This window comes from Homalodisca vitripennis, chromosome 2 (genome assembly GCF_021130785.1).
Source record: "Homalodisca vitripennis isolate AUS2020 chromosome 2, UT_GWSS_2.1, whole genome shotgun sequence".
Lineage (NCBI taxonomy): Eukaryota > Metazoa > Arthropoda > Insecta > Hemiptera > Cicadellidae > Homalodisca > Homalodisca vitripennis.
In genome coordinates, this window is record NC_060208.1 from 122,417,601 (window position 1) to 122,427,239 (window position 9,639).

Below are 9,639 nucleotides of genomic sequence, written 5' to 3' on the forward strand. Positions count from 1 at the left end.
AAATAAAACCTATTGTTTAAAATTGGTTTAGAGGACTCGTCGTTACCGGTGCAATACATACTCCAATAGTTTCCTTCAATATTAAAAAATCCCTATAAATATTTACAAGAAAGAAAGGAAAAAATTAACCAATTGCAGGATGTTAGAAATGAGAAAGAGATAATAAAAACTTTGAAAATTTACTTTTAGTAATTTTAAGACTGGTTCATTTTAAAATTAGATACAAAAGAGTACTTTTTTTATTTTGACTTTTTTATATACTCCCCTTATATTGAGCAATTATAACAAGACATTACAAACAAACAAAAAAACACTAAAACTCTTTATTTTTCATTAACTGGTTTATAAATCTCAGTGAATTAAAACTGTCTCGGTAAAATCCAATATATATATATTTCATATATTTGTTTGAACTAAAAATAATTAGTGTAGGTCGAAGTGAATTTTAAAACCATTTTGGAAACAATAGGTGTATCAAGAGGTAAACCTAGGTTGTGATCCAACCTTTATTCACTAACATTATCCGCTGAGCGTAAGCGAAGCTTATCACTCAAGGGGTGGCAATTGTCTCGTATCCCTGTCTGTCAGACCGTCCGCACGAAGTCTCTGGAATGAAGTGGATTATAGCCTTGATATTTTACATGAATGTTCATTTTTAGATCTGGAATATCGAGTTAGATGATGGTGTTTGTCACTCTATTAGATTGGCTGAGCGTTAGTGAACACATTACATTTACATTTATTCGAGAGGTAACTATGATGGGAACGATAAAATCGTAACACAAACACTTTTTTAAATAAGCTGAGTACGATTATACGAGATTTAAACGTGTGTCATAGTAATACAAGTAATCTAAACATGCACAATAGATTTCGAGGAAGATTTCTTTTGTAGATTATAATTAGGAAATTGTTTATATAAAGCGATTTTTTTATCGAATTTTTATCTCTTTTAAACTTGCTATGGCTGATTATTTTTACTTATGTACTAAAGGAATATGTTATTTATATAGTGCAATACATTCAAGATATTCTTCTACCGGTAGCTAATGATACTAATGTTTACTCTCGGATTTGCTAACAATTATTTTGTAAATGACATGAATTGTACTATATAAATATAACATTCACCTTGATACAAGTAAGCTAGTTTAATTCATGCATGTACAAGAACGATCAGCTCAAATTGAGTTAACACGGGAATGTTTGCAGAGCTCTGTTATCATTTATGTACACGAAAAAACATATAGAGCAGCAAGTAAACCCACAATCTGGTGTTTAGCCTGATAAGTGTTGGCCTTGATTTACTGTTTCCAGGCAGGTGTTTGTGTTCCTGTGTCGGTGTATCGCTCCTTTGTTGGATAGAAATAATAATATTTATTTTAATTTACAAACATATATATCATTAGGTTATAGAACTAATAATTCATTAAACCCTTAAAATGTAATAATCTCACAATTAATAACGATGACTGCTTCGAAAAAACTTGTTGACTTACCAAAGGTTCATATTATTATTGTTACTAATAAGAGTAATTTTAATTCTGAAAATGGGACTGTTTAGTGTTAATATAAAGAAAAATACCACCTACATACATAATTTACATAAATTTGCATGGATTTTGAGTGCAATAAACCCGATTATATGCATATATTTAATTATCAATAGAAATATTTTAATAATTCATTGGCATATTCTTTACACTAACAGAAACCATTAACAAAAAAACATTGAAATGAAGTTCATATTTTAAGAATTACATTTCGTGCATTGACTTAAACAACTTTTACATGTAGAACTGGTGATCACACTGTGTAAGGGCAACACAAGGTGTAGAAAATTCCTGGCCTTAAAAACTTACTTTTTACGATTTGAATGAGATGGATTGTTTGGTTCGTAGAATATATGGATTTTTGGGTTGACGTGTACTTGTGTTTATGCTCATAAAGTTATTAGGATGAGCTTATTGGGATAGGCTGAATAGGCTGTAACAAAGAATACGTTTGTAATAAGCACGGAAATTTAAAGTATTTTCTTAGAACGTTTAGGCCGCTCAGTAAATACGTTTTGATAGGTAAGCTCCAGTTATATATACTGTTAGTACTAATTTGCAACATTGTAATAACATTCCTATTATTGAGTAATGTTTGTATTGTATCTATGGTTACAACTATTATCTGTATTACATCGACAACTGTCCTGGTAATGAAGGTTAAGTCCAACAAATAACGGTGTAATGAAGACCAATGGACGTAACCCACAGTTTGCAGAAACTTTTCTCCTGTATACCTGTAACACTATTTGTCTTCCTGAGATTGATTTGAAGGAAAATTACCACACATACAAAATGCGGATTAAATATTTGTAAAATTAAAATTTATAGTATTTGTTAAGTAGAGAAAAATGTATGTGCATTCCGTAAGATCATTTCATAAAATTAACGTGATTCCAAATAAAAGATAACCTTAATTTTTTTAAATTTGAAAACCTCTATCATCATTAAAGACAATTTTAAAAATTAATCATTCCTACCATTTTTATAGGAAATGATATTGTGGTGAGGAATTACTTATATGGACTCATTTGAATAATACTAATTTTAAATGATTGGGACATCTTACCAGTAAGAGGAGAGAGTATTAAAAACCATTAAGTTTATACTTGCTTATCAAAGGAATTGGTTATGTTATAGTCATGGCTATTAAATTTAACGACCATCAATGAGGCTAGAACTGTGTAGCGAAATATCGGAATCCAACAAATATAGACTATACTATGAACCTGTTGGAGTCGCTTGCTACCGGGCCTGGTGGAGTTAAATTGAATATGATGTTCTCCTAGTCCTATAGGATAGTTTCTAAGCTCCAATATCTCCGCTTTTCCTGAAATTCTTTTGTTGGCTCAGCTACTTGAAGCTCGTATTCCCTTCCTTCTCCTCCCTGATAACATTACGGTGGATGTCATGGTCGCAGTGATCCAGGTTAGGTGTTATTTCGGCAGAGAGCTAATTTATTATTATGGCCAGAAGAGCGTTATGTTAATACAACATTCGTCCAGCTTCTGGAATGTTTGGATTTTATCTTCATAGTCATAAAGGTCCACAATGTTGTCCGTATCGGAGCTAATATGATTAGCTTCCAAACCTGACATAATTAGATAGAGTAGGCTGATGTAAAAGAGATTTCTCTAAATGTTTTTATATATATCATGACATAAGGAATGTTTAATGACAAGCTTCAGAAGCTGAAATAGTTCAATTGGCACGAATAACTCTAGTAGACTAATAAATAAACACTGGCTTTATTACAAAAACGGCTAAACAGTTTATAAGTAATTACGGAAATATTCTTCTTTCAAAAAGTCATAAATGCACTAAATTAGAACATTTGCTTAGAATTAAACATTGTATATTATTGTAGAATAAAACTAAATTTATATGATTTTGTAACTATAAAACTTTTATTAAGATAGTAAATGTAATCAAGTTCAAAAACGTATTCAAATACGTTAAGATTATCTGTTAGAAAATACAGTTTGAGACTTCATTTCACAAAACTAGTTTTCACTGTGCCATTGTTATAAATCCTTGCTTTATAACATTGCAGTTTTTTTAATTCTAAATAGCAAGTGAAATCTGTAACACGAGCTTATCTTCTAGCTCTTATATTTAGTTATTAGTTAAAAATTATTTAAATGGTAATTTCGTACTAATTTGAGTGTCATAATGTTTTCCAATATTAAATAAGTAGTTACATAATAAAAGTAAACTCTTAATATCAAACTCTACTCAATGAATCATACATTTTATTCCTCTTCAAAATTATTTCATAATAGGGCAAAATATTTCTTAGCTATAAGTCACTGCACTGTACTCTTGAAATATTGTAATATTGTAAAACGAATACATCATATTAATAAATTAGAGTATTGAATTTAATTGATAAAGATTATTAGAAATTCAATTAAAGATATAATAATTTAGAACACAGCGTAACAAGTAAAGTGATAATTAAAAATGCACGAAGTTTTAATTAAATTTTCCGTTGCACCTAAGAAATAATTAAAACAGTGCAACTAATTAAATTAAACTTTCATAGTGACACTGATTACACAATGAAACCCTTTCTACACTTTGTATGCTACACCCAAGCCTGTGTAAATATTCTTTGTTTAGACTACTGAATAGTCCTTTCTTACTGTCGCAGTCTATACTGTTCAAGTTTTAATTATAAAATTAGAAGTAAGACTTTTTAGCTGGGAAACTCGGGATTTCTTATTATTTTTACTGTTAAGTCCGTTTTAAAGTTTACTTAAGGAAACCTTAATTCGCTTCTATAGTTTTAAAATGATTCTCCAAATTGCAACCCATACAAAGGGCTGCACAAGGCCTAGAAGCTCCTTGTCTCCAACAAAGTCATGATCAGTTTAAATACTCCAGCTCAAATGAATCTATAGATATAATTATCTCTTCGGACATGTAATTATGTTACTTACACTAAACAAAAAACGAGTTACCATTCTGATTAATGGATAACTTTTTGGCATTTTATGATTTCATACGGTGATTTAATTTTAAATATTACAGTCATATTCATGTCAAATGAGAAAATATATATATATAAAGGTCCCTAAATGTTCTGTTTTACATTTAATTTCCTGCATTCTGTCCTAGAAATAATACTTATTTGTTAAAACTCCTAACATTACATTTTTACACAAGGCTATAGTGTCGACGAGTTTTTGGAATATAGTTGAGGGGGACATCCAATATAGAAGGCACTGGCGTTAGCAGTGGTGAGAATTGATGAGTGAGTGGTATGCATGAATGTAAAGGTTTTATGTCTGAATGTAGTATTTTGAACGAATGTAAAAGTTATAGATAAATCCTTTGTCTTTCGACACATAATTAATATATTATCCACGGCGAAAAAAGGTTTGAGTTTGACTTAAATACATTTGTGTTAATTGATTACTTTTTCAATGCTGTAAACTCAACGAAGTAACTGAAAACACGTAATGTTGTTTGTCTGTCTATCTGTCACCAGAATATCTCATATGAGCTATAGGTTAAAAAACATTGCAAGGCTCTGCTTAGCCTGTTACGCGCCAAGTGTAATATATCCTTACATTTTGTATGTAACGATAGAAAAATTATTAGCCCTTAAATGATCTGGTGTAGTCACTTCTGAACCAGAACAATGTATAACATGTTAGAAAAATCGTGTGCCTGAAGAGTGTGTAGGTTGTGAGTAGGTGTTAGACCAGTTTTAAAGCACATAAATAAAAATATTTCACATTTTAAATCAAGAATTTTTCAAACTATTAACTTTGAAAACATGTGCTCGGAACCTTGAATTCAAATTATCTTTTATTATGCATAATGCATAGGCAAGCAAAATAGGAATACTTATCGAATATAGGTGATTTTACTGACAAAAACATTATCCACAGAACCGCAATGAAGATTATTATTCAATTAGCTGTAAAGTACAAAGAAAAGATCTAAGTTATCGCCAGATCATACTGACAGAGTCAGTTTAAAAAATAAAGAATTTAAAGTGCTTTATTTTTAAAAACCAGTTATTAATATAAATGCTATTCGTGATAGATACAACAAATATGTCACTAAAAGGATTTTATTGATGTACTTTAGACTAATCCCACAGACACTTTTTTTAAAGAACTCAAATTAACTTTTATTTTATTGTTTATAAACTATATTTATAATATCTAAAAAACCTCGATGTATATTCAAAAAAATCACGATAATATGTTTAAAAAAATTAAATGTTTTAAATTTGTTAAAATAGTTAAAAAGACAATTAATAAATAGTCACTTAAACATTTTTTAAATATACTCCACTTGGGTATGCGGTGTAATTAAAATCCACCAGAGCAGTTGAGGGTTTGCAAGTTTCCTATTAGTAACTTGTATAAATTAATGTTAAGAATCAAACAATGTTACGGGGTTGAAAATAATTTGGCTTTCTATAATTAACGAAAAGAAGTGATTTGATTCGGAAAAGAAAGTTAGTTAATTAAAATGTTAGGGCCTGCTAAGTTTGAAACTGAGTTTCTGTAATACAAATTTTGAATTCGCACTTAGTAATCCCTTAAGTTGAAACGACAGGCAAAATATTATAATTATATTGTTGAATGAATTTACAAGATTGTTTAACTGTCCCTGATGAAAAATAATGTATCTCTGCCCTGATGCGTGCATGCCTTACGAATGTTAGAGGATAAAACTTATATAAATTAGCTTTGGTAATCACTATTCACAGTATTATCGTGACACTTTAGTATGTGTACGTTATAGTAATACTGTTTATTAGTGTTTATCATGTTTGACCTTGTGTTAATACTAATAAAATATAGTTCATTTTCTTGTTATTGTTACATTATATTAATACTATCTTTAACAATATAATTATGAATTATAAAAAATGTAAAATTTATCTGTCTATTACAAATTGTTACTCAGATGTTGCTTATGTGTTGCTGAGATTTTAAAAGTTTACCAATGAATTATTATCGTGTTTTTTAGAGCTTTTGAATAAAAAAAAAATATATATGCATTATCACTAGATAAGTGGCACAAAGGAGTGTTTTTTGTTTCCCTTTTCCTTATCTCTGGAGCGCACTTTACAGTTTACTAGGACTCCCACACTTCTAGCTCTACCGATTTCCGATACGCAGCTCAGGAGTTAGTTTTCTGTTTCCTGGATTTTTGCATGTTCCAAAAAAGAAAATTGGCAATTCTGACTTGGTATAGTGAGGAATGTTACGTTGTACCTTGAGCAGTGACACTATTTGAGTTTTGTCTCTTTTTATGAATGGATAAGTAGAAATATTTTGTCTATTTTAAATTAAAAGTGGTACATCTGTACTTTTCCCACTTTTGATGCTAAAACTGTTGTATGAAAACAATTACTTTGTTTTGACAAATCTAACAATGTTTTACGTATGGCTTATTTCATAACAGAAATTTGTGGCATTTTTAAATTTTATATTTTCTTGATGTACTTTTTTTGAAATTAAAAACAAACAAAATATCCAACCCCTGACTTAATAAGACGTTCAAACAACGCTTTTTATTTCATTACTGAGAAGGGTCGACTAAGAGTATTTAAGACATTTCCCCAGCAAATCTGGATATTCCCTATAAATTTGTAAGTACAAGTTATGGTTAAGTTGGTCAGAGGATTCATTCAAGAAAAACTAAATTGCGCGTGCGTGCGTGTGTGAAATTATTACCCATTTTTTTATTATATTTTTATTTATACCATTAATTGAATAAAGTAGCTACTTAGAGCAAATCTATACGTTCCATTTGAAACCGGTTGATACAATATATTAACCTTAATCTGTTATATTTTGACCATTTTTAATTTTTTTTTTTTTATTGAGAAGAAATTCAAATAAAATTTATGAGCCAACGATGAAGAGAAAAGGGCAAAAATTTATTTTGAGAGAGGCGGAAAATCTATTTGGAGTTGATCAAACGACTCCGTATCAGATGTAATGTAAAAACATTAATATGGTACAGTTGTACAATCGAGTGATAAAACTGAGTCGCAATTATAGTGACGAGCGCCAATATAAGTCCAAATCTAACAAAGTTCTAAATTTACTGTTGATTTACGCCTTTAAATGCTACTAGATTTGATTGATAACTAATTTTAAATATAGAAGTTATTACAAAAGTAGCAAGTGATAGGCCCGCCTGTATTTACAGCTTATTAGTTTACCTAGTCACCTTTACCCACAACACCCAGATTTATTATATATTTTTCACTCTAAAGTAAAGTAATATATATATATATATATATATAATCATATACATTATTTTTATTGAAATTAAATAAGGCAATTGCCATTTATACCATTTAATGTAAATAAAAGTCGTTTGACAGGTATTTGGGTCTTCCGATCCATATGTTAGTTTGCTTATTTAACGCATATGTGACAGATACGTCAAATACAAAATAATTGAATCGGAAAAAAGTGAGCGCTCTGTGGTGTAATGGTAGCACATTCACCCGGCAAGTGAGAGATCCGGGTTCGACTCCCCGGCGGAGCAAGTACTTTTTTGCGATTCAATGTTTATTGAAATTATATATATATATATATATATATAATTATATATATAAGTTATATATATACATTGTAAAAATCATATCAAAAAGATTATAGGATATTGTTTCAGAGAACTGCCGAGTAATAAGTCCAAGCCTTACCGAATAAGCAAGAGGGAAAACGGCATATGACAGACTGGTACTAACCCTCTGGTGTGTAATCTATATTTTGCCAACTCTTTTATAAATTTTCACACCCTGAAGTGTCATTCATCCAAAGTGGCAATACTGGGAATAGTGATTATTTTATTTTATTTATTAAACAGTTGTTTTACATATTCTTTCCTCACAAAGTTTAACAAAACATGTCGGTGAGTCCACTTGAAAAAGTATGAAAATATATTGTTACAAATATTCAAATTAATAAATTTTTTTTTAAATTTATAAAACTATAAACTCAAATTCGGTGGTTTAGGGCAGGCACTAGCTTAATATATCTTGCTATTTATGGTAAATTGATTGATCGAAACAGTACTTTAGAATAATATTATAACCAGATTTCGCTTTTTAACAAAAAGCACAGGTATTTTAATGACAAAAGTGAAAAATTCTGTACAATAAATCAATTATTTTTTTGTTAGTTTACATTAATATTTTTATAAAAACTCCAATTAATGAAGAGAATGCCTCTCCATCCAAATATTTATAAAGATTTTTCCTATATAAAATTAGTATAGTTTGTTCGAATTGATTGATAAAGAAATATGAAAATAATACTATTTAATAAATAAATTGGATATAGATTGTAAGTTGCATTTATGAATATTATTGGTTAATTTATTAACATTACAACTGGCTAGGACCACTGGCCAGTGCTACAGTGAAATACATGAGGTACAGATTTATTTGTATAAGAACATTAAAATTATAACTTGATCTGATTAACATAAAAAATAAGAAGTATTTATAACATATGAATGTTAATTAAATTCGTCCTTTAAATCATCCTTTATTTAGAATTTAAAGTTACATCCACGTGTACTTTCACAAAAGGAAACTCTTGGACTCTGCAAGCCCATCAGGGACTAATTAACTCCTGTTCCCTTGTATGTAAACGTGAAACCTCAAATTTGACACAATGACAGTCAGAGTACACAAGAGGGACTCTTTAGTACGCTGAACAAAATAGACGTATCTAATTAGTAAACATATATACACATGACACGGAAATACATTATATACCGGAAATATACCATACCTGTCCTGCAAGTCCTTGTGTAATAAGTCATCATTGGTCTGGCCCCTTCGAAGAGATGTCTTCTGGATTTTCTGTAAGAAAATATACTTTTACATAATACTGTATATCCCATTTAGTGTGTGTTCACAGTTATTGTACTTTTTATTGCTTAGAATCTGTAAAATTAACCCAGAGTCTTAAACTAAGCCAAAGACAGTGGATCACTAGATGTTGTAAGGTGATAATTCCAAAATTATATGTTTGATTGTTTTTTGAATATTTACAACAAATTTCAATATATTTAACTATTAAAATATTTTCTT